The sequence below is a fragment of the Bacillus rossius genome, chromosome 13 (genome assembly GCF_032445375.1).
Source record: "Bacillus rossius redtenbacheri isolate Brsri chromosome 13, Brsri_v3, whole genome shotgun sequence".
NCBI classification, from domain to species: Eukaryota; Metazoa; Arthropoda; class Insecta; order Phasmatodea; family Bacillidae; genus Bacillus; species Bacillus rossius.
Window position 1 is genome coordinate 36,740,576 of NC_086340.1, and position 27,368 is coordinate 36,767,943.

A 27,368-nucleotide genomic window follows, 5' to 3' on the forward strand; every position below is an offset into this window, starting at 1 on the left:
AACAGTAATTTAATTTGTAAAGAGAGCTTCACTAACAGAACAATTTTTTTTAGAATTGAGAACTCGAGCCTCTGAAGGTTCCTGTGAGAACAAACCAGATAAAAGTTTTACATTTAATTTTATGAATACTTGTTGTTTTAAAATAAATCTTATGCAGAATCTAGATGTATGTTCAGACAGCAAGGAACTAAGAAAATTATTATTTTTGTGAAATGAGGAATTTATAGTTATGGTTTAATGGAAAAAGACAATTTGTAATTTTGAGGTAGCTCGATGGGGCTCGAGCTCTGTGAGGGGAGGGTTATGTCGCGGGTTGAAATTTTGCAGGGTTGTTGAAATCAAATTTAGGGACTTTACTGACGGGACTCTGGGCTGGCTGCTCTGTTCACTCGTCAGCGCAAGTGGCGTGACCATGTAATTGGGGCACGGGGCCGGCGCGGCGCGCTGCGGGCTTGCAGAATTTTGTTTGTTTGTTTGGCCGCGCGCTGGCGCAGCCACGGGCCGCAGTTACTGGGGCGCGCTGTCGTAACAAGCCGCGCGGTGTGGCCTGCACATTGGGGTAGAGGGGGGGTAGTCTTCCCAGATGTTCTAGTTAGTTGTTTAGTAAATTTGACTTCAATAACGAGCTTTTGTTATGGTAGGCGCGGCAGGGCGCGCGAATTTAAGCGCAAGTGAGTGGTGACTCGGGGCTCACTCAGGCGGAGGCTATGCGTCTCACCTGTGGTCACGAGTTGTTAGTTCGTTCGTGATGTAGGAATTCAGGCTCACTCAGGCGGAGGCTATGCGTCTCACCTGTGGTCACGAGTTGTTAGTTCGTTCGTGATGTAGGAATTCAGGCTCACTCAGGCGGAGGCTATGCGTCTCACCTGTGGTCACGAGTTGTTAGTTCGTTCGTGATGTAGGAATTCAAGCTTTCGGGCGGAAGCTATGGTCGACGCCAGAGGCCACGAGTCGTTTAATTTAAGTTAGGTCATAATGTAGTCGTCAAGCTTTCGGGCGGAGGCTATGGCCCTCGTCAGGGGTCACGCGTCATAGTTTTTAAAATGTAATGTTCGTTCGGGATTTCAAGGGCAGGAGAGGCCCCTACGTTATTTTTTTAAAGTAATCGATCAAGAAAGGCTTTTCGGAAAATGTGAGTATGGACTTATCTTTGTTTTAATTTTAAGTATTAATTATGATTTGAGGTATTCGGAAGGACTAGGGAAGTGTTTAGTGAAGTTCTCTCATTCTCTCTCTTGTAAGGTCGTTCAATCGTTAAGGAAGTAAAGAGATTATTGTTTTAAATTGTAATCCCGCTATTTAAATGTTCTTTAAAATGATGTTGAGTATTTGACTTTAAGAATAAAATAATTTTAATTAAGTATTATGTTATTTTGCAAAATCTCCTTAGTTCAGCTCTCACCAGACATCCTGTACGGGATGACGAACCTATGATCCTAGGTACAGTAAAGTATTTTATGAAGTTAAGACTAGTTGATGCCAAGCGAGTTGTTTCTATGTAAAGAGCTACGATTCTCTCCCCCCTCCGAAAGTGGATCGTGACAGAAATGGTGGTGGCACCGGCTAGGTACCACGTGACAATATACTTAATATTTCTTCGATTACATATTTTTCTCAATTTAATAAATGTGTGAACACAAAAATTTCCTTAAATCACTATTTATCAATTTTAAACTCTCATGTACATCAGGAAAAAATATATAGTTTCAGGCATTATTAGTTGTAATGTAAAAAATTCAAAACAGTTTCTTTGTGGGATGTGGAATGCTCACTCACGATCGAAAAAAGGAGGTGCTTCGCTGTAACACAAGGGGAGGGGGAAACCATCTTTAAAGTTGTCGTTGCTCATATATTTGGATATATAGTAATCAAGCAAGTAATAACATTTGGTGGTATAATCTCCGGCTGATTAAAGTTTATTTGCTAACATGAATTCACAAATTAAACGAATCTCTAAGTACATTTGCTTATCTTTTATAGAAAAAAAATGCACAGATTGATTTTTTATCATGAATAACCAGGAGCACACTAAAAAAACCAACGAAATTCTCGCCAATAATAACCAACAGCACACGAACAATAGAAAAAAAAACATTTTCTCAGTAATCACATACAGCATGCGGAGAAAATCACCAAAATATTGTCAAGAATATCCATTAATACATGTAGAATACCAATAAAGTCTTGACATAAAAAAGGCTGAAGTGCACGGACAAAAATCATCAAATTCTTGTCAGGTAAAAAAAGCAGAAGCACATGAAAAAAAAAAACCCAACAAAATTCTAACACAGTAAAGTTGAAGCACACGTAGAAATCTATCGAAATTTCATGTGAAAAAATAGGAGCACTCAGAGAAAACCATCAGGGAGAAGATGTTTAAAAACATTATAAATTATGAATTGTTTAAGAAAAAGTTCAAATTGAATCCTGCCAGATCTCTTTGCTTAAGCAACATGAGAGTTCTAGCACAAGTCAGCTTGTGAACTCTTTGCTTAAGCAACATGAGAGTTCTAGCACAAGTCAGCTTGTGAACTCTTTGCTTAAGCAACATGAGAGTTCTAGCACAAGTCAGCTTGTGAACTCTTTGCTTAAGCAAAGAGATCTGGCAGGATTCAATTTGAACTTTTTCTTAAACAATTCATAATTTATAATGTTTTTAAACATCTTCTCCCTGATGGTTTTCTCTGAGTGCTCCTATTTTTTCACATGAAATTTCGATAGATTTCTACGTGTGCTTCAACTTTACTGTGTTAGAATTTTGTTGGGTTTTTTTTTTTTCATGTGCTTCTGCTTTTTTTACCTGACAAGAATTTGATGATTTTTGTCCGTGCACTTCAGCCTTTTTTATGTCAAGACTTTATTGGTATTCTACATGTATTAATGGATATTCTTGACAATATTTTGGTGATTTTCTCCGCATGCTGTATGTGATTACTGAGAAAATGTTTTTTTTCTATTGTTCGTGTGCTGTTGGTTATTATTGGCGAGAATTTCGTTGGTTTTTTAGTGTGCTCCTGGTTATTCATGATAAAAAATCAATCTGTGCATTTTTTTTCTATAAAAGATAAGCAAATGTACTTAGAGATTCGTTTAATTTGTGAATTCATGTTAGCAAATAAACTTTAATCAGCCGGAGATTATACCACCAAATGTTATTACTTGTTTGATTACTATATATCCAAATATATGAGCAACGACAACTTTAAAGATGGTTTCCCCCTCCCCTTGTGTTACAGCGAAGCACCTCCTTTTTTCGATCGTGAGTGAGCATTCCACATCCCACAAAGAAACTGTTTTGAATTTTTTACATTACAACTAATAATGCCTGAAACTATATATTTTTTCCTGATGTACATGAGAGTTTAAAATTGATAAATAGTGATTTAAGGAAATTTTTGTGTTCACACATTTATTAAATTGAGAAAAATATGTAATCGAAGAAATATTAAGTATATTGTTTGTAAATGATTTTAGTCGACTTTTTTATTGTTAATTAATTTACTTTGTCTCTCCCTAGATCATCTAAGCTTGTCAAGGTGATATTAGTACAGCTTCATCGCTGGAAAAGAAATATATACTATTTTATGTGTAAAAACTTTTCTCTCTGTCAAGGAGGCGGCACGAGTCTAAGAACGAAGTGTGTTCCTTTTTTGTTTCTCTTCATGTGATGTATTACTGTGTTCCATAATGAAGGAATGAATGATCCTTTCTTTCTTAATATAGCATTCTGTGATAGCATTCGCAGAATTGTGATTGAAAGGGCTGTCAGTTGCGTGGTGATTCTAGAGAAATATGCAGTGTTTTATATTATTCAATTATTTTGAAATGCATTATTTTAATGTGTTTCACTGTCCTATGTTTAGTGTTTCAGGAGGTCCACCTAGTCAGAGGTGAATCTGCATTACTGAAGCGAGATAATTGCAATGCTTGCTAATGCTTCTAGTGCAGTTTCGTCTCTAAGCGCAGGGGGCTTGGACTGGCGCGCAGTCATCTCGTAGTGCATATGTTAAGTATGAGATTTGTGTGGTATCCAGACATCAGACCTATGGTTTGGGAAAAATGAAGATAATTGCGTAATAAAATGTTCTCGCATGCAAGGACTTGCACATGATGTTTCATCTCTAAAATTAACTTTGAAAATTTTTAATTTTTAGCTCCTTTTCATAAACAGATGTAAGTCTTGAGTGGTTTTCAAAATATCGTACTTCCATCTGAAGCGATGCAGGGTGTATGTATGTATGTATGTATGTATGTATGTATGTATGTATGTATGTATGTATGTATGTATGTATGTGTGTGTAAATAACCAAGTGTCTGTATTTCATGTGCAGTTTTTTCATAAACAAATTAACATCTTTAGCAGTTATTTTAATCAATATTTCTAACCTGAAGCTGCGCACTTCGTATGTGCGGTCTCCTGCCATGTAAATAATGCCCTGTGTAATAACAATTTTTTGAGGGGTGTGGGGTGTATGTTTGCTTAGTAAAACTGTTTTGTTTTTTGATGGATAAAAGTATTAATTCTAAGTCGTTGAAGGTAAGGGCGTTCAGAGGCAATCCGTCAGCCCAATCATAGTAAAGACTCAAGTGTTGTCCGCTCGTTTTGCAGTATGGTTTCCTGGTACCATCCAATCTACACAAAATTTAAATATTATGTGTTTTAATATGTTGCCTTTGTAAATAAAAGTACATTATGTGGGCAAGTATGTATTTAATCTCAGTGCACGCATGCGCACGCATGTGTGTGTAAGTGTGAGCCAGTGTGTGGTAGGATGGTTAAGTCTGACATGTAAATAAAACCTGTATGAGATAATATAATTTTTAATTTCTAGATGCAGTAACAGCATCCTAGGATGAAATTTCTACCATAAGGTTTAAGGGAAGTATATTTTGTTTGGTCTTACAGAATTTTAGCGTGATGGTGAAGCAGCATCATTGTATGAGGGGAAGAGAGGGAGATGTTTTATTTGACCAATGAAAAGAGAGCTTAAGGAAAGTCTCCTTAAATGGTTGTGAAAAGGGTTTGTTCCTGGAACATCAGCAAAATGTGTCATTCTGTGGATGTTCAACTGATTGTTCGCAATGAAATGCTAAAAAATTTTAAACGAATGTTGGTCATAATAAATGTAGGTTAAATTTTAAATGTTGTAGTTTTGTAATGTGTTCTTACTTTTAACAAATGTATTAAACTTACCCGATTTATTTTTTATTTATTTCCTTACATATCTATAATGAATATTTAGCTGTATTTTCCTCGAACTCAGCTTGAGTGCTTCGTAATGACACTTTAACGAGTCTGTTGCCGTAGACCATGACTGCTACCTGAGCGCCTCATGGCGCCACAAAGTCGGGCGACTAATGGATCTGTTGTGACATGCACGGTCAAGTCTATTGTTCGGGTCCCCTCGGCACTGCGAGACGACATTTCTGAGTGATGAGTCACGATGCATGAAGTGCCTCGCGACCTAATCTCTCATCACCTAGGTCATTAGTGGTTTTACCCGAGAGTGGTTTCCTATGTTAAGTTATTACCTACATTTCTACCTCCCACCCCTCACAGACCTGCTACGACCTGCGCATGAGTCATGCTGGGTTTTTCCGAAGACAATGGTACTTCCCCTCCACATACTATATTCCTATTGGTAGGTTCGGTAAAAATACTATGTTCCTAATGGTTTTTCCAAGAACAAGCAGGTCCGCGGCTATAAAAGGCCGGGATTAGCTGTCGGAGCTTCATTGTGTTCTTGGAGTTTGAGTGAGCTAGTTCGTGTGTGAGTTTAGCTGCTACCACGATTTCTACCGCCAACGCTACTTTGTGTTCTACAGCTCCACTTCATCTTTTTCTGAGGTATGCTACATGTTTCGTTAACATTGAATGTTTCTCAGCTTTTTCGTAGGTTATCAGCTAACTAGTTTTTTCTCTGTACACTTATGTGTGGGTAACCAGGAATTGTTTAGCTTAAACTTTTAACAGTACTTTAAAATTCTAGCATTTTTGGGTTGTGCATTAGAGTAGTTTTGAGGTTATGTAATCAATCATTTTTAGATAACATTGAATATTTTTCAGCTTTGACTTTTATCAGTACTTTAAATATTCTACCATTTTTAGGATTGTACATGAATGAAGGAGTAGCTTTGAGGTTATGTTTGTAACTTTTTTTTATTTAGTAACATTGCTAACAGTTTAGGTTAGTAAGCTTGAGGGCAAGAAATTTGAGGTTATGTTTGCAACTTTTTTTATTTAGTAACATTGCTATCAAGTTAGGTTATTAAGCTTGATGGCTAGAGTTTTGAGGTTATGTTTGTAACTTTTTTATTTATTACATTGCTATCAAGTTAGGTTAGAAAGCTTGAGGGCTAGAGTTTTGAGGTTATGTTTGCAACTTTTTTATTTAGTAACATTGCTAGTAGTTTAGGTTAGAAAGCTTGAGGCTAGAGTTTTGAGGATATGTGTGTTTTCATGTAACATCTAGCTACATTGTTTTCTTTATTCTTATGTTATAGTTCTCCGTACGTCGAGCTTCCTTCGCGTGTTCCGTACGTTGAGACCAGTCTACCGATTGTCGAGATGGCATTTACCGCGCAGAAATGCCGTTTCTGCTCTGCTACCTTCACGGCAGCTAAGAACCGCTACCGGCACGAGCGACAGTGTGCCGAGAACCAGCATCGTGACTACCAGCAGTGCCACCTATGTGGCAAGATGGTCGCACGCAGCGACAAGATGCAGCAGCACCTGTCAACATGTACTGGTGCTGTCGCCACGACATCAGGCACCCGGTGTAGCTTCTGCTATAAGGCCTTCGCCCGTGCTGATGTCGCCAGACTACATGAGAAGTCGGCTTGCGGTCTTAACCCTAACTGCATAGCACATTCCTGCACGAACTGTGCTAAAGAGTTCGTCAGGGCTGACACTCTTCGCAACCACATTAAGGTGTGCAAGGGGCCTGCTCCGCCTCCAACAAAGAAGCAGAGAATGGCAGCAGTTAAGCCAGCAGTACTGCCTAAACCATCGACCAGCCGAACAAAGGTGGTGACCGGCGCGGGTTTGGCCAATACCCATGGCTTCATCACCGCCGAAGTGGGATTCAAGGGCAACTTGAAGACTTATGTTGCTGTAAATACGTCAAGTTCTGCCAAGGACATTTGTACGTACCTGGACTCCATCAAGGCAAAAATAATAAGCCAACTTGAGGAGGAGATTGAAGAGAATGGACCGCTGAAGTTTAATGTCGTTCTTGAGTGCGACTACGAAAAACCAGTAGATGCCTGTGAAGACAAGAGGGCCTTCAAAACCATGAATGTTCCCCTCTACGCAGTTCATGAGGTGGAGGAGGCAGTTACCGAGTCCATCTCCAAGATCTGCAAGGAGGAGGAAGATTACATGGGTAAGGGGTCCGGATGGACTTTGTCGGCCGTTAAGCGACTTCAACTCCGAATAAACAAGCTTGATCCACTCCGTGCCAGCTCCTACATTGAATTACCTACTTCCATCAAAGACAAATACGCTGTGATCAATCCGCAAAACCTCGAAGACCACATGTGCTTCAAGTGGTCAATTCTTGTTAAGTACGTGGAAGGTGAGCATCCTGAACGTGTCAACCAGCGCTACCATGACTTGGAGGGGAAGTTCAACTTCAACAACATTGACTCCCCTACTCCAATCAAGCAAATACCGCTGTTTGAAAAACAGAACCCCGGAGTCTCCATCAACATTTACAGTATCGACGAGAATCTGAATGTTGTTCCTGCACGAGTCGCTCCTGAAGAAAAAGAACATCATTTCGATCTTCTGCTCTTGGTCAATGACAATTCGTCCCATTTCGCCTACATCAATAATTTTTCTGCTCTGGTTCGGTCCCAAATCACTACACACACTGAGGCTATTCATGTTTGCAAAAGATGCTTCAAGCATTATGATGATCAGGATAGGGTTAGCGGGCTTACTGGTCTTCAGTGTTTGGAAAAACACAGTGAGCTCTGTAAACAGCATGCTGCTGTTAGGATGGAAATGCCCCAGGTTGATGAAAATGGTTTGCCTCCTGTTTTGAAGTTCAAAAACTTCCATCACAGTGATAAAATGCCCATCGTGGTATATTGCGACTTTGAAGCTATTCTGGAGAAAATCCATACATGTCACCCGAATCCTGATGAAGCATACACACTGCAGTATCAAAAGCATAAAGCGTACAGCTACTGCATTTACGTGAAAGCAGATAACTCCGTGATTCCAGTACACCTCACTTCTTCACTTCCTTCACAGCCTGAAGTGTATCGCGGTTGTGACGCAGAAGATAAATTCATATCCCGCATTGTGGAGATTGGACATGACGTGCAGAAAATATTTTCTATGTCTGTTCCTATGACTCCGCTCACACATGCACAAAACACTGCTTTTCTGCAAGCAAGGTGTTGTTGCTACTGTGGAGGAAAGTTTGGAGGGGTCGTAAAGAAAGTTCGTGATCATAATCACTTCACCGGCGAATTTATTGGACCTGCATGTAATGACTGCAACCTTCTCAGGCGCAGACCAAAAAAGATGATTGTGTTCTTCCACAACCTGGCGTACGACCAGAACTTCATTATCAGGAAGTTGGGGTACGACACTAAAGACATCTTCATCATTCCTAATTCGGAAGAGAAGTTGATAACTTTTTCCAAGAAGTTGCATGATAAGTTCAGCATTCAGTTTGTCGATACGTTCCGTTTCATGAGTCGGGGTCTTGCTTCGCTCGCAGAGTTCTTGCCTGCAGACAAGTTTGTCAGTACTGCTGAGTTTTTCGCTCCTGATGAGTTGGAGTTGGTTACTCGCAAGGGAGTCTTCCCCTACGACTTCGTTGATTCTTTTGCTCGACTAGACGATACTAGTCTTCCATCTATCGATGAGTTCTTTAATATTCTGACTGATTCTGGTATTTCCGAGGCGGATTACGCTCACGCACAAAATGTCTGGGACAAGTTTCAGTGTGCTACTTTGGGGGAGTACGCTGACTTGTACCTAAAGACAGATGTCCTGATTTTGGCGGACGTATTCGAGAATTTTCGCAGTCTTTGCTTGGAGACGTACAGTCTAGACCCGTCACACTACATTTCCTGTCCTGGGTTCGCTTTCGATGCGATGCTTCGCACCACAGGAGTACAACTCGAGCTTCTGACAGATTACGATATGTATATGTTTGTGGAAGCAGGTATTCGTGGGGGTGTAGCGCAAAGCATCAAACGTCATTGTGTGGGTAACAACAAATACGTTCCTGAGACACATGATGTGTCCAAGCCATCCACATATCTACAGTACATTGATGCAAATAATTTGTACGGGTGGGCGATGTCGCTGTCGCTTCCGATTCGACATTTCAAATGGTCAGACACATCTATTGATGTCATGACTATTCCAGAAAATTCTCCTATCGGGTACATTATCGAATGTGACGTGGAGTACCCTACTGAACTCCACGAAAGTCACAAAGACCTTCCGTTTCTCCCCATCAATCAATGTCCGCCCGGCTCCAAACAATCAAAGCTCATGACAACACTAGAAATTAAGGAACATTACATTGTACACTACAGAAACCTCCAGCAAGCAGTATCACATGGGTTGATAGTTACTAAGGTACACAGAGTCCTCCAGTTTGAGCAGTCGGCGTGGTTGGAGCCATACATTAAGCTCAACACCAATAAGCGCAAGGCTGCAGCCAACGAATTCGAGAAGGAGTTCTTTAAGCTCGCTGTAAACAGTACTTTCGGGAAACTGATGGAGAACAAGAGGCGGAGGCTCAAAATGGAGTTGGTATGTTCCGAGAAGCGGTTCAAGAAACTGGTGTGTCGTCCATCCTTCAAGGACCGCACAATGTATGAACCGAACTTGACTCTAGTCCACCTGAACCATGAGACCATAATTTTCGATAAGCCAATCTATGCCGGACTCGCAGTACTTGATCTCTCAAAAACACTCATGTACGACTTCCATTACAGCACAATGAAACCCAGATATGCAGAAAACATTCATCTGGCATACATGGACACCGATAGTTTCGTATACGAGATACAAACCGATGATTTCTACCATGACCTCAAAGCCGATCCTACACTCATGGAGAAGTTCGACACCAGCTGCTACCCTTCCGACCACCCTTGCTTCTCCCCCATCAACAAAAAGGTTGTCGGAAAGTTTAAGGATGAGTGTGGGGGGAAAGTGATGAGTGAGTTTGTCGGTCTGCGGGCCAAACTGTATGCATACAAGTGTGGTGACAAAGTTGAGAAGAAGGCCAAGGGTATCCAGCGGTGTGTGGTCAAAAACCGCATAACATTCAGGGACTACCTGGATGCCCTGCACGATCACCACACACGACGAGTAGCAGTTAGGGCCATACGCTCGAGGCAGCAGGTGCTCTATAGCGAGAGCACAAATAAGCTGGCCATAACATGGGAGGATGATAAGCGCCAAATATGTGAGGATGGCATCCATACGGTTCCCCACGGCTATGTTGGAGATGAATTATCTGTTGTATAGTTCCAGTCTTTTTGTTGTAAACAGTTTTCGTTTTTGTATATAGTTTCTGTTTTTTTTATAGCTTCGTTTGACAAGTATATTTTTCTCTCCTTGAGGGTTTTGTTTTGTACAATATATTTCTTTGATTCAGTAAATATAATTTTACCTACATATCGCTTATTATTTTTTTTAATTAATGCCCTATATTCCTCAAGGTACTTATACTTAATTTGATATCGTAAAATGATCATGTAATTAGACACAAACGCCTAAAATATCTGCTTCCATGCAGCTTTTAAACACAGGAACGCAAACACGAACACTAAGAAATGATATTATACACAAACACCTAAATATCTGCTTCCATGCAGTTTTAAACACGAATACACAAACATTAATTTATTTAGTATGTTTACATGTATGATAGGACTATGAAAAATTTCTGGTCAGCTAAGATGGAGTAATAAATGTTTTTTAAATTATCATTACTTTAACTAACGCATCCACAACGACAGTATTGATAACATATATTTTAGTTAAAACCTATAAGTGATAAGACTTTAAGAAAAAATGTCGGTTACAACAACAAAGTGACTGTGGATTTTGTGGATCTTGTGGATTCTGTGGATTTTGGTCTATAAGGTTCATAACAATGTTGGTAGAGAATTTTAACTCGACCTTACATACACTAACATACTTTAGAAACCTACAACCGATGACGACACCCACCAGATGAAATCAAGATGGTAGTCTCCACTAAATAAGATGGTTGCCTCCAGCAGACAACGATGGTATATTTTTTTTCCTGATTTTCTAAGTTAATAATTATGATTTTCCAAGATGGTGGATGTAACGAAAAATTGTAACAGGAATGAGTGGGGTGTTCGATGACGATGTCATTGTAACAGAGGGGTGGGGGTGCTAGATGATGTATTTGTAATTTAGAGGAGTGGGGTGTTCGATGCGTAGGTTTTTAATTAAAATTTTATTAAATAATATTTTTAATTTTATTTTAAAATTTTGATTATTTAATTTTTTTAAATTTAAAATTTTTTTCATTAAAATCGGATAATAAATAAAGATTTTCAAGATGGCGGACGAAACTCAAAATGGCGGAATGATCAAGAAAACAAAATGGAGGAAAGTTCTAGAAAAACAAAATGGCCTCCGGGTTCAAAGGTAAAGGTCAAATCCAAGATGGCTGCAGGAAGTGATGTAATCCAAGATGGCCGCCGGAAATGACGTAATCCAAGATGGTCGCCGGAAGTGACGTAAACCAAGATGGCCGCCGTGGCTCCCCGGCTCCCCCACCACCCACCGGTGTCCCCATACATACTATAATTACCTACTTGTGTAGAGGGGAGGGGGGGAGGTTTCTTCGCGGGATGATTGACACGCCCGTCGGTCGCGCCTATGCGGTCGTCTTTTTCGGACGAACATTTTCGTACTCGTTCCACGCCTATCCAATTTCACCCCCCCCCCCCCCTCCCCCAACCTATCTTTACACTCAAATCAACCCGTTTCACAAGACGCGTTTACATCAATTGCATTAAAAAAAAAGTACCAGTTTGAAAGACTGGAAATTTGGAATCTACATTAATAAAAGAGTTTGTCTGTCTGTCTTTCACGTAGCGAGGAGACCAAAGGGCCCAGATACGTGAAATTCGGTACGCGGATTCTCCAAGGGCAGTCCTTTTGCACCTGAAAACAATTTATTTTTTTAGCTATTTTTGACCAATTTTTTCAATTACTTCCCCCTTTAATCATTACAAAATTATGATCGTAGTGCCCTTGTGTACGTCTTGACGGAATGAGTAAAATTAAGTCTTGCTAACTAAATTCTCCGATTTTCGATGAATGTTTAAGCTTTTTTTTTTTTTTTTTTTAACCAGAACGTCTTTTAAACTCTTAAAGAACGTCTGGCCTTCGTTTGAAACAATAATGATAAAAATAAACAAAGACTTATCTATACATTTTATAATTTAAAACTAAGTTATGTCGATACAGTGTAAGTGTTTACGTTTTTGTCTCGACCAATCGTTTGTTTGGCCTCAGGCTAACAATGAAATCCAAAATCCACTCAAATAACTGTCAATATTGTTACTATCTAAATATAAGAAAGGGTTAAATAACTAACACAGGAGCCGTACACCGAGAGCTAAGACGCTGTGCATTAAAAAACCTTAAGAATGAACAACATAGATTAATACTTACTGAAAGCGAGGCAATATAAGCTGGTGTCTAATGTTACATGCTGTACGATAACAACAGTTTTCGTTCAGATTTTGTTTATTTATTATTGTCTAATTAATTGTTACATTTTAAGATTTTATTATTGTAATGTCAGAATTATATTATATTGTTGAATAAGTGTCTATAAGCTACAGCCACGAACAATAGAAACTCTTGAGTTATAATTTCATAAACAATAGACATTACATCATTTACAGCACTTAATTTGCAATCTAACATGAACTGGATTTATTTGAAATTGTTTTATGTTATTTTGGTATTTGACTGTAATTTATTGTCAGTTTATTTATTTTTCTCACTTTTCTGTATCTTGCTGCGTACATGTGTACGAAGGCCTCCTGTTAGAGTAAGATCCCAGAGCGATAAGACATAACTTATTTTCACACAGATGAAACCTTAGGTTCTCAGTAGCGTCTCGTGTGCTTTGAATACCTGCGTGCTTGTGGAGCTCGCCCTGTGACACCTGGGCTGGTACCAGGCGAGAAAGTTAACTAACAGCAAAAGTTATTTAACTTAAATTTATATTCCTGATTTATATATATTGTAGAATATTATTCTGAAGTCGTATCATAAGTGTCAGACACTTATTATGGACCAGAACTTTTGTCAGACGCTTTAAAGCTCCACAAAAAATACATGAAGTTAACTTATTTTTACATGTCTGATTTTTAAATATGTTATTAAAGTAACTATTACAAAGTTATATTTCATCAGTCAGACAAATTGTAGTGACCAAACATCCCCTAAACACAAAAAATATTCAGCCAGGAGTACGAGCGCGAGAGCACTATGCATGCGTTTCAGAGCGAGTGAGACGACCATAATAACTCGGTTCCCCTTCTTAAACTCACAATCTGTCTCAATCTAGTGTGTATGTGCCCTTTTCGCGCAACCTATAATATACAGTATGGTTCGGGTCTGTGAGAGCACATGTTTTTGTTGTTTACATTGTGTCATTTGTGAATGATATAAAGTTATAAGCAATAGTGAAAATCACGGAAAAAAAAAATTGAAATGAACGTTTTGTAAACAATATCATGATAAATTAAAGTTATTTACCGAAGAGACATTTAAAAAGTGCAAAAACGTTTTAAAACAGCGTATAATATTCATAACCTAAAATTCAAAGACGTAGTTTTACCGGATGATTTGTATGATAATGGTTATCATCGAGAATGTTACAAAAATTTTACTGTTTTGCCAAAAAAAAGTTTTACTCCCCAATTTCAGAAGAACCAAGAAATGCTAAAAAAAAATTCATCGAGTATCTTTGAAAATACGTCAGTTGCATCGACATCACGCCTACCAAGTAATTTTAGTGCTGTAATAATGATCCATGTACAGCATCTACCTCAAGTCAACAAAATAATTCTACAGTTACTGATTTAGATGTAGTATCAAACTCAAGTCCAGCTAGTACTATGTTTGAACCTATTGTAATACCTGAGCCATGTGTTGAGCCATGTGTTGAATTAGAATCAGTTGAACCGGTGTCATGTAATTCTGAAGAACCTTGTTTTTCATGTTTGTAATATAGTCGTTCAAGAAAATTTTGTGATAAGATGTTCTGATACTGATATTGTGATAATTGTGTTAGGACATATGCATAATTTGAAAAATGATGATTCAAATGTATGGTTAAACGCAGGCACCATAAATAACTAAAAATATATTAATTTGACAAAGGTTTACGAGCATTGGGACCATCATTGTGTAGAAGTTTGCCAGGATTTCATGCATTGACTGGATGTGACTTCAATCCTGCCTTTTTAAAAAAAGGTAAACAAGACTATTTAATATATTGATGAAGAAACATGAATATCAGCGAGCTTTTATGCAGTTTGGAGATCCAGAGTAGTTTACCGATGAGCACATACAAGAAGATATTTTCAAAAAGGTCCAAAAATGTATCTGCGAAATTTATAGTGTTCCTGGTATACTCGACTTTGATGCTGCCCGGCTTCAGCTGTTTTTAAATAATTACAGCGTATATAATGTTAATGAAGAATTCAATCCAGAAATTTTAAAAGATTTTGATGCTAGCAATTTACCACCATGTAAAACTGAGTTATTTCAACAATTTCTCCGAGCAAATTATATTTCTAGCATATGGAATCATGAAAATGAAAAACCACCAACCATTCTTACTCCTGAACACAATGGGTGGAGGTTAGAAGATAACCAGTATCACTTTCATTGGTTTAATGGTGACCAATTACCAGGAGACGTTAGTGAATCCCTTCAAAAATCAGATACTATACTTTGACTTCAAGTTTAAAATTTATTATATTTGTAATTTTTTTTATTCTTTGAGCTGTTTTTTGCAGAAGAAGCTTCCAGCAACGACAACATAACTGATGACGATGAGGATGATGACTCGAATGGAAGAATTATGATTGGGTGAATGATGAAAATTCTAATGATTGTGACGATGATTACGATGATTAAAAAAGTAAACAAATAATTGCTTTAATTAATCATAGTTAAATATTTTTTTACTAAACTGATTTTTTTCTTAAAATTATCCCAACTGGTATCTTTTTTTACAATAACATAAAAATAATTCCTAATAAAACAAAAAAGCTCCGAATATATTAATTATCCTAAATATATGCAATAAACTATTTTACTTTAACATTTATTAATTATAACCTTAATGTTAAAGTTTATCTTATTGAAATAGAGATGCGAAAATCTTCGATCGAAAGCAGTACGTATTTTTAATATATAAAAAAAATTTCTCTGAGACGCATGCGCATAGTGCTCTCGCGCTCGTACTCCTGGCTGAATATTTTTTGTGTTTAGGGGATGTTTGGTCACTACAATTTGTCTGACTGATGAAATATAACTTTGTAATAGTTACTTTAATAACATATTTAAAAATCAGACATGTAAACATAAGTTAACTTCATGTATTTTTTGTGGAGCTTTAAAGCGTCTGACAAAAGTTCTGGTCCATAATAAGTGTCTGACACTTATGATACGACTTCAGAATAATATTCTACAAAATATATATATAAATCAGGAATATAAATTTAAGTTAAATAACTTTTGCTGTTAGTTAACTTTCTCGCCTGGTACCTGGCCAGGTGTCACAGGGCGAGCTCCACAAGCACGCTGGTATTCAGAGCACACGAGACGCTACTGAGAACCTAAGGTTTCATCTGTGTGAAAATAAGTTATGTCTAATCGCTCTGGGATCTTGGACCATGTTATGTTTTTACAGCAGCCAATCAGCAATCTGATTTTTAAGCTAACAATAAGACTTTGGTACAACAGGGAGAAATTGGAGAATAGAAAGAAGAAATGTCTGAGGCGTCCTTCGTAAGGCTTAGCCCGATGCCGAAGTGTAGAAATTTTTATATTATTTAACATATTTATTACATGTGGTGATAAGTAATAGTGCATCAGATTCTACACGATACCGGGACGTGCCGTGATTAAATGTGGCAGGAAATATCTACGTTGTACTTAATTATTTCCATAATTAGAGTGAAGCCCAAACCATCGACATTATAGCCACTCTTATATTAAGAATGCCACATAACGATTCAGTAACTTCGTTGTAAATTTTGTTTGAATTACGAGCTGTGCTACATGTCAAGATAATAATAATAAATTCCATTATAGCATTTGCTAATTAACATTTTTCGAGGACATATTTAAGCTGGAATAATAGACCAGTGGTCTGCGTGTCAAGCTATCATTGCTCTCACTGAATTATCTAGCCGTGGTACATTTTAAGAGTTCATTTGTGATACAACTGCATAAAACTAAAGTAGTAAACATTTAAAGCTGAGTTAATCGTTTCCGGACCTATTTAATCTATCTCACCATAAATCCCGTCAGTTTGATCCAGTTATACATCACCAGGTCTGCCCTAATCACACTAAATAACATCTATAATTTTTTTTATTCTAACTTACGTCAATACAAAGCCAATTGCATCTATGAATGTGTTCTTGTTTATGTTTAGTATTAGTACAGTGTAAATGTATATGTATGTGTAATTTCAGTGTTAGTGCTATATTAAATGTGTTTTGTGTCCTGTGCCCCAAAACATTAATATATTTTTTAGTACAGCTTTACATACTTACATTATACACTTCCACAACCTTCACACATTATACAATATTCTCAGTTTTTCTCAGTTTTATTTGTGTTTATTTCAAACTTATGTCAGTTGAATCCATCTTTAGGAAGTTATCTCCTGGGTATCTTAATACTAGCACAATATGACACTATCAGTGAGTCTGTATTAATACAAAAGAAGAAAAAGGCGCCCAATTATAATAATACTAGTAACATAGTTTCCAGAGAGAATAACAGTACAGAAGACAAGTGAAACAGCAACGTGTGGTGCTGTACAGAGAGTAAATCCAGCCATACACAAGCTGTGTTACCTCTACAATGCCTAGACAGCACAGATAATTCCGTGGAAGCAAATTAGTAAAACATTACGGCACAGACAAACACATTTGGGCTTACAAAGACGACACAGTTACATCAAGAACAGTAAATAAGGTAAAACAACAACATTGGATAACACCGCAACGCACAGTGTGATATTTTCATAATCTGGCTGGCCAAGAGCATTGAAGCTTAACAATATGAGTGAAATGTGCAGATATGTTTAAAATGGTATTTAAAGGCACTGTCATTGTATAAAACATGATTTATTCTATTATGAAATACACTTACATACCTACCAAATGTTACATTTTTGAGATTCTATGAACAAAATAAAAAGTTAAAAAAAAAAAAACCTTATTTAAACACGATACAAAGTTTAGCGACTCAGTTAAAATCGCTGTTATGTTCATCGGAATCGCTGCTATCACATTATTCGGAATCGATATCAGGTTGTGGAGATTGTATGTCACTATATTAAATTTCTGGAGCTTTTAGAAGCTGGCACACTTCATGACTTAATTTGCTATGCTTTGTTTTCGGAGGAGCATATAAGCGTGCAATGAACGGGTCTGATGTGATTAGCAGTCTATTAATCAAATATGCATTTGTATCAACCCTAGACGTCTTCCTTGTAAATAATTCTCTAAATTTTCTATTGTGCTTATTTCTAGCTTCTTGGGCTTCTTCCGAAAGTTGACCAATTGGAAGAACACAAGAAGAAATTATGTATTTTCCATGGAAAAGAATTTTATGAACGCCTACGGGCATCGAATACCATGAATACTCCTTAATGTACAATTCTCTTGTGGCCTTCGCGTATTCTTGGAATTTATCGAGGTTGATGGGAAATCCGCTATTAATACACTCCAAAAAAAACACGGAAGTGCTTAATAAGCTCACGATTGACACCAATAATTTCGGCAGACTTTTCAGCGTGAACACTTTTGTTCAATTTTTTGACAAAACACTTCGATTGCTAACTTTCAAAGTCTTTAAAATGTCTTCCGAAAAAGACGGGTCACCTAGCTCTTGCAATAAATGGCATAATAAAGCGTCCGTCCTGGTTTCTTTTGCGTTAGCAAACCAAAAGTCGAAAAATTTTCGACGCGAATGATGCGAAGTCATTCTGGAAAAAAAAAAATGAACATCGCAATCATTCGAAAACAAACAGATGTGTTTTGTTTAGCTGATAAGTAACTCTTTCCAAATAATACACTACAATGCTTGTATAATGCGATATAATATACTAAAACTCAAGTACAAGCTAACTTACAAATTTTCTTTGGTCATATTTAAACACTTTCTATTCTAATGTTGCTCAGGGTTGAATTTAATAATGTAGAAAACAAGAAAATGTTTACAAACTTACCTCCAAACTCACAAAACAATTATCCAACACACTTTTACAGCTAGCAGTAGAGACACGGCCGTAGTCATCGAGCAAACTCAGACTAATGACAGAGTCGCTCGGTAAACCCGATCAGCGAAACTCAGGTAGTCGGCCGTTTCGACCTTTTTTTTTCTATTGTTCGGCACGACTTCTTGAAAAACAAATAATACAACGTGGAAGTAAATTTCTGTACTGTAAATAAAAGCAACTAGTTTGTCTGAATAGGCAGGTATGAAAAATTACTTTTGGCCAGCCAGATTATAAAAATATCACACTGTGCGGCGATGAAACTTAACTTCTTCCACGGAATTCTCCTTGCGTTGCCTAGTCATGTTGTCACATTAGACACCAGCTTGTTTTCCATGTGATAATGTGCGTCCATTCTTGAGGTTATTATATGACAACCAGAGTAAATAGCGATAGCGTACATCCATTAAAATTATTTCAAATCAATATTCACAATGGCCAAGAGTTATTCCAAGAAAGAAAAGGGGAAAGCCTCGCCTCCAAAGAATATCCCGCAAGTTGCGATAAAGGCGAAACCATTGCGCGAATCAAGTACTGGGAAAACGTTTGTCGGGGCCGCCTAGTCAGGGGTATGTTTGTGTCGGTGAGGCGGTACGATAAGTGCGACGCTCGCTAGTGCTTCTAGCATGGTATCGCCTCTAAGCGCAAGGCTGTGGACTGGCGCGCAGTCTTCTCGTCGAGAAGTATTACAACTATGAGATCTGAGCGGTAATTATTTTAACATCAAACACAATCCAAGTAATTTGAGTGATTTCAAAAATCTATATCATGAGTTTCATGCCTAAAAATTATTCTGATAACACGCGTTTTAGCCAGTTTCAATCTTAAACGTCATAATAAAACATTGATGAAATTATTACATACTTTTATGAATAAAATTGAATCATTTTTATTAAATATTCACTATTTTGTAAGGATACAAAGAAGGAGTGAATTGAAATCTACAATTTAAGTGATAAATTTACTTTTATTTGCACTCATTAACGAACAGATTATTTAAACTATAACTTTTATACATGTTTGCTATTTAACTTCTTCCAATCTGTGTTATTCTGTTAAGGATAGGACGATGATAGGAAAAGTAGGAAACGAATGGGAGTGTTTCAAGTTTAATGTGCCTCGAAAAAGTCAAATCGATTGTTGTTCCAATCGAGTGTAAGAGAGATAGATGCGGCGCAAGCGTACAATGAGCGTAACGGGACACAGCGTAACGGGCCAATGTGCGTAACGGGACAATTAGTCATCCTTTTTCGTGCGTGCAGCCGGCGTTCATCAATTTATTAGACTTTGTCACGTCAAAAATTAATACGGAAACATAATTACTCGTCCGTCCTCAGTGCTTTCTTAAATGCTTTTCGCAGACAGACACCACATTGATAACTAGAACAGTTTTCAAATAGCTTGATTTTTTTTTCTGAATGTATGTGTTTCCCGCAATCTTGTGTTCAACAGTTTTTAACTTTAATTTTTTAGTTAACAAATGCATTTTTAGACTCGTAAAATTCACTGGCTTTTAGTACTTAATATTGAATTGAATTTTTTCATTTAGGTTTTGTCATTTTTTAGATTATTTTTTTATATTGTAGTTACTTAAGTTTTGATACCGTACGTACCATGAAAAGACCAGAATCACTCACAAACAAGCTAGCTTTTGTGATTGTTTAAGTTTTGAAAAACTAAGTGTAAAAGTGTAAATAACGTAAATAAATGGGGATAAAAATGATCACAGCTGTAATAATACCGTCAACAGACATTATTATAAAGTCTTTGTAAACCTATAAATATGTACACATGCTTTAACGAAATCAAATTTTAACATTAAAATACTGAGGATTTTAAAAGGCTAAGTAATTTTTTTTTCCTGAAACAAATTAAACTACATAGTAGCCAGTAAAATTTACTTTAAATCTAAAAAATTCCAGTTTTATATTCCATTTTATTCTCCTTAACCATACTGCACTAAAACGTTAAAAATGCAATTTTTACAGCTAATCAAGAAAAAAGTATGCAATGCAATATTTTTTTTCCATTTTGTGTAAACTTAGCCGCTCAAAAGGTTGGCAAGTTTAACCGTGTGCAGCGTAAATACGCCCTTATCCAGCGATAAAATATGAAACTAAATCTGTACCACCTGCTTTGGCTTCATATTTGAAAAACAAAGATGGCGGTGTCAGATCTCCCTTAAATAATGTAAGGTTATTTTTCCATTAATTATGTGAGTAGCTTCGATATCTTAGGCGATGATAATAAAAGATAATCTATCATATCCTAAAACACAAACTTTTCTTACGAAAGTTAAGGTACTGCTAAAATACATTTATATGTTTGCCATTTTTTCTCATTACACCAGACAGTGAAGGAATATATGTATGAGTGTTTATAAATAACATACATAATTCATAAACACACAGAATATTCGCGAAATGCGTAGAATTAATTTAATGGGTGGCAGGGAATGCCAAGACAAAAATTTTGTGGTAAGGAACACGTGTCCGGAAACGAAATCCTGCAAAGTTACAGGCGCGAACGCTAGCGCGCAAAATTTGAATTTGGCGGGCTTCAGTGGACTACTCCATTGGCTGAGAGGACGCGCGATCGCAGCGCGGTGGAAATCGAACGCTCCGCGGGAGACAACGACGAGCCGGCCAACCAGCAGCAGTGATGCCAACTTGGGGGATTTTTCCCCCAAATTAAAGGGGAATCAAGATGTAAATGGTTTTTTTTAGGGGGTACAATTATTTATGGGGATTCTTTAGGGGAATTTTTAGCGCGTAAATTATTTAAGAAAAATTTTTGAGGCCATGAAATTAAAGTGTATATCTTGAGAAAAGTGAAAAAAGAACAGCAACACAAATGACGATGGTGGCTGGATTTCGAACTACGATCAAAAACTACTTGCTGGTCAAGAGCAACGAATTCCCGACGTTTTCACGTTGTCACGTTGAGGTTGTGTCCGTTAGTTTGTTGTCTACACGCGAGTTTTATTTGATTGCAAACATGTTGTACAATGAAAACTATAGGGGTTGTCTAATCGACATCTAGGAGGATTTGAAGTTGGTACTAGGGGGAACACTCTAGGAGTTGGCATCACTGACCAGGAGTCCGGTGTACATCACAGTGGATGGTTGGTGGTGGTGTAGTTTAAACATTTGGCTTTGGGCGATCAGCGCAATGCTGGATGTAGTGTGAGTACGATGCTACGATGACAAATTTGACAAACAGAAATAGCACGGCAGACCGTACATCGCAAAGATGGCCGATATGTTAATGGTTGTATAGGTAGGCGAAAAAAATAAAGAGCGCGTGTAACTCAGTACAAGTGATCAAGTGAAACTTCTTTGGCAATTTAAATAAGTAAGTATATCGTTTGGGGTAGAACGACAGAGGCAGAGAGAGAGAGAGAGAGAGAGAGAGAGAGAGAGAGAGAGAGAGAGAGAGAGCGAGAGAGAGAGAGAGAGAGAGAGAGAGATAGATAGAGAGAAACACAATTTTCTAAAAATAACAGCGCGTTTTTTTGCTTTCTTTTTTTCCCAAGTACTTCCGAATCCTAACCATTTTTGTATTTATTAGATATTTCATTAAAATAAAAATAAATTACTAAACATGAATTAAAATTATTACTCACTTCATAATAACTGTTAAGGATTTCAATAAATATTCATCAATAAATAATGATTAATTTTAATAGATATTACTTACTGCTGAAATACACCACACAGAAAAAAAACTGTGCGTGTTACTGTTTCTTCAAACAATTCTGACATTTAGAACACGCCAAATCTCCCAAGGAAATGTGAATTTCATAACAGGAAGCGCTATCTTTGCGGGAAATGCAGGGACTGTCTCAACAGTGCCCTCTACGCTGCTGGTTGAACAAGGAGGAATGCGAGCGCGCTGGTAGCAAATATAAAATTCAATGCATTCATAGCTGACTGTATAGAATACCTATATATATTTTCTGATACAAGTGCACACACTCTCTCTCTGTTGTATTATTTTGTTCATCTCTCTCTCTCTCTCTCTCTCTCTCTCTCTCTCGGTTCTTTTTTTTTTTTTTTTTTTTTTGGCGGGGGACGACTCATCGCACAAAGAGGAGAACGAAAACGAGCCCAGCAATGTATATAGCATAGTGCACTCTTTATATCTCTTTGGCCAAGTACCTATTCTCTGTCCTTTTCGTGTCAAAAACGTTTCATAGCAATGTTTCACGATAAAATTTGGGCTTGAAATTTTTCTTTCATCGCGCCCAAAGACGTTTCACTTCAAAAACGTTGCAGCAGGAGCAGCGCGCATTTACCAAGGGCGCTTCCACTAAAGACATACCGAATAGTAAGACCTTCGTACGGCTTAACCAGCGCGTGCCTGAACATGGGAGTTTCATACCATGAAAGACGAAGTACACCAAACTGGAAACTTTGTTTGGAATTGTAAATTTAAAAAAAAAACAAGTGTAGCCCGTTACAAAGGAAAAAAAAAAGTATCACTGAACACCTTGAGGTCATTAATTATGACCAGAATATCCAAACCAGAAGCATCTGACAAAAGCCCGACATCGTCTCAAATAATAGCCGCGAGTACAACCACTTGCCGCGACACGGAAACGACAATAATTCACGAATCGAAGACTTTCGATGGAACTTTTTTTTTTTTTTTCCGTGTGCTTCCACGCATTTTCTACGAGTCACGCTCCACAAAAAAAAAAGGCAGAAAAAAAGGACTCATTTATTTAATGGCTTCAGAAATATTTCAAAAAGCGGCGAAGGAAAAAAAAGGGGGGAAGGAAGGAAACAAAAAAAAAACGGAAAGCCAATTACACGACAGCGTCCATCAAAACCAATTATTAATCGTGGTTTTGAACTCGGGAGAAGTCGTTTGCGCGGCGGGTCGAACGCTTTCAACGTTATTGCCGATGTGCGATGACGGGAGAAGTGAGGACGGGGGGAGGGGGTGGGGGAACCGGAACTGGACTTTACAACGTCAGGGGTTCTCGAGTTCCGGCCACGGAAAGGACATCGGGACGTCTTCGGCGGCGGCAAAACCCGATCCACGCGATGAAGTATTCACGGGAACTTCAGGGAAGAACACCATTTTTTTTTAAGACAGCGCACGAGCCACAATCCCACGGCTAAAAGGAGACGGAGTGAGTGAGAGGAAATAAAAGGGTAGAATTACACGAGTTTCGTTCGCATTATCGCATTAGGCCCGGAAAAAGGGGTCACAGAGCGCACATTCGTTAGTTCGGGGCGGCTTCGACGGGGGGGAAGGCTCATCAGACTTGCAACGGCGCCTCAGATAATGGGACGTCTTTAATCCATTCGAGTTCGCCGCCCTTGGGAGCCGCTGATTGTTGCCCGGAATAAAAACAACCCCCATCGCGCGCGCCAGTTCCGTTTTCCTTTCGTTTTTTTCGTTCGAAGCTTGCGAAGCGACCGGCCCGGCCCACGAGGTCGTATCGATTCCTTCGTAGTTACGCGGGCCACTTAATAGCGGGAAAGGTGTTGGGGGGGGGGGGGGGGGGGGGGGCTAAAACTCTTAATTTTTTTTATTCACTACCTCTTAGTTCCCCTCAGAAAAAGCTTAACATTTTCCCTACACGAAAAACAAGTCACCGAAAAAAAAAAAAAAAAACAATTCTCCGCCAGCGGTAGTTGGTAAGGTAAAATAGCATGGTAGCCTGTGTCATGTACCTTGTCTTATTTGACAAGTTGCAGCCATTTCCCCACGGTCACTTTCAAAGCAACACGCGATGTTTGCTTAAGACCACCGACAACCACATGAAGTTGTTTACGAGCGCTGCTGACCGAAAAAAACAGTTTCAGGAGGATACGAAGACCGTTGCTAACACTTTTGAGATATGTAAAATTTTGAGACAACTTAGGGAAGGGGAAGTGGTGAAAAAAAAGGAGGAGGGGGGCTTCTGTAACACGGTAACTTAGCCTATACGGTGTGAAAATAATTGTAATTTTTCCAACGAATGTCTTTGGAAACTAATTGCGAATATATTTTCCTGTAAATCCACAAAATATAAAAGTGTAAATAGTTACGTTATTTTAATGGTTTTCACAGTGGGGAATATTGATTTAAAATGATTTTTTTGGGCAAACGCAATGGCTGGTTTCACTGCATGTCATAAGGAACCACAAAAAATTGACAAAAACGACTAAGCTAAGCCATCACAAGAAAAAAAAAAAAGCGAAAGTCTGCCGATGTCAAAAAACTAAAAACATAGACAGCACAGAAAATTCCGTGGAAGGGATTAGTCAGCAAATATCGCACCACAGACAAAAACAGTGGGATAACAACGACGAGGCAGTTGTAACAAGAACAGGAAATAAAGAAAAATAAACTACCTTGGACTTCACATCGACAAACAGACGAACACAGCGAAGATTCAAAACTGATTATGTGCACAACGACGCACATCCGAAACCAATGAAGAAATGAAACAAATATTCTGACAACACAACGAAGACAAAACAGACGAACAAAGCAGGTTTCTTAAGACCCCACAGTTAGGAAGTTTCGAGAATGAGATCTGTTCCCGTCCTCGGGCACAAACAGGTGGGGAACAGATCTCAGTTCCCGAAACACCGCAACTGTAGTGTCTGAAGAGACCTACTTTGTTTGCTGTGTTGTCTTCGTTGTGTTGTCAAAATATTTGTTTAAAATAATCGTTGGGTTCGCATGTGCGTCGCTGTATCTTCGTTGTGTTGTCCACATTTTCTGTTAAGAATCGTCGCTGTATTCGTCTGTTTGTCAATGTGACATCCAAGGTGGTTTTTGTCTTTATTTCCTGTTATTGTAACAACTGCCTCGTTCTTGTAAGCCCACTGTGTGTCTGTGCTGCGATATTTTCCAAATAATTCCTTCCACGGAATTTTCTGTGTTGTCTGTGTTTTTAATTTTTTTAAATCGATTAATTATGTTTGTTTTTTCTGTGTGTTTTCTGTCAGTTTGTGTGGTATAATGTAACCATCAATGGCGTATGTACAAAAACCACATTAAATAAGAGCAAATTTTACAACGCATTCCTGTGGGGGTAAAGGTTTGTCTGAAGAAGGTATTGTAATCTTGGCGGGGTTGAGGAAACGTACGTGGGAATAATGGTGTACCAGACGTTTCGTCAATGGCTTGTTGCAGCCATCTTCAAGGACGATAAACAACTGACAACTGATAAACAATTTAAATAATACTTTAAGATGGCTGCAAAAAGCCATTGATGAAAAGCAGGGCTACCACGGACTCAAAACCCAAAAAAGTTCAAAAACGTTTTACTTAAAACATTATAATAAAAATCTTTGGCAACCAAGTTTTCAAAGACTCTCCTTGTAAAAAGTACATATGTTGTTTTACAGTGTAGTGAGAGAGAAAAGATGCCTCTACTCTTTCTGCCATCCGATGCACCCTTACGTATCGGTTGTTCGCTTAATTCCAGCAAAGCGAAACTTCAAAAGAAAATTTCTTTTTCCCCTCTGCTCGATTTTCTGCCCGCACAAAGGAACAGACCGAGCATATACAACACGCGTTAAATCAGTTTAGTTAGATTCCGTACGACGGCACCCAGGAACCTATACAGCGTTTCCTTGATAGACGCCGCAAGGGAGTAGTTCAAAAGCAGTTAGTGCACGAGGATTACTTTCATTTTTTTTACTACGATGACGCTTTTTTTTTTAAACAAAATACATTCATTTCTTTGACAAACAGTTCGCACTGAAACGTGCTAAACTGAACCAAACAGCCAGAAAGCTATAATCTCGCAGTACTAAAAGTAACCAATTAAAATGTGAATACATTAGTGATATTTTTTGGACATACGCACACAGAAAACACGCCAAAGTCAGCCGACTTCCAAAAGTTAAAAACATAGCGCAGAAAATTCCGAGGAAGTACCTAATTATTCAGAAAAATATGACAACACCGACAAACACAGTGGGCTAACAACGATGATACAGTTGCAACAAGAACAGTAACTAAATACCTTCGACAAAACCGCGAAAACCAAACTATCCCAACGATGAAAATGAACAGAAAATGTGGACAACACAAAGGTAAACCAGAGATGCATACACGAACCCATGATGAGATAAAATATATATTCTGGACACCACAACGACGACAGCACAGACGAACACAGAAGGATTGCTGTCGACCCCTTCTCCTCCAATCACAGGCGAGCATTCGCCATGCATGTAAGAGCCCACGTTATTAGCTGATGTCTTGCTACGAGGGTAGTCAGTTTGATATTGTTTATTGTGGTAAATTAGTTCCAGTTTTAATTAAAGGCATACATATATTTAATCCAATACTGTGTTAACTGATAACATTGGTATTGCTGACTTTAAATGCTTATTATTTTATTTTCCTTCTTATTGGGTGTTTTTCCTGTATAGTGGAGTAGCACTGTCCCAAAGTATTTTATGACTATTGTACCGGGTTTTTTTTGCCCATTATTGAGGTTTCTTTTGACATACAGTAAGTATAACCAGCAATGGCGTATGTCCAAAATACATCTTCAATCTATATTTCACTAATGTATTCATAGAATTTATAATGTGCATCTTTTAAAACAACTACAAATTTGCTGGAAACACATCTTACCCATTCACGGAAGATACAGAATGATTCATGAAATTTTTCTCCAATTTTACATTCCTCAAAAGTGGAACCAATGGTTATGGTATCCTTCTGTCACTGTTATCCGGTCAACAGTGTTTTGTAAACAACTTCACGTGGTTGTAGGTGTTCGCCAACAAACACAAACACTGATTTGCAAGCAACAGTTGGTAAATGGACACCACT

General features: G+C 38.0%; 1 protein-coding gene across 2 annotated transcripts in view; it reads right to left on the reverse strand.

The window, feature by feature from the left end:
* Nucleotides 1–27,368, reverse strand: part of LOC134538455 (protein-L-histidine N-pros-methyltransferase) — a 731,139-nt gene that overhangs the window by 621,417 nt on the left and 82,354 nt on the right. The gene's annotated exons all lie outside the window — the stretch shown is intronic.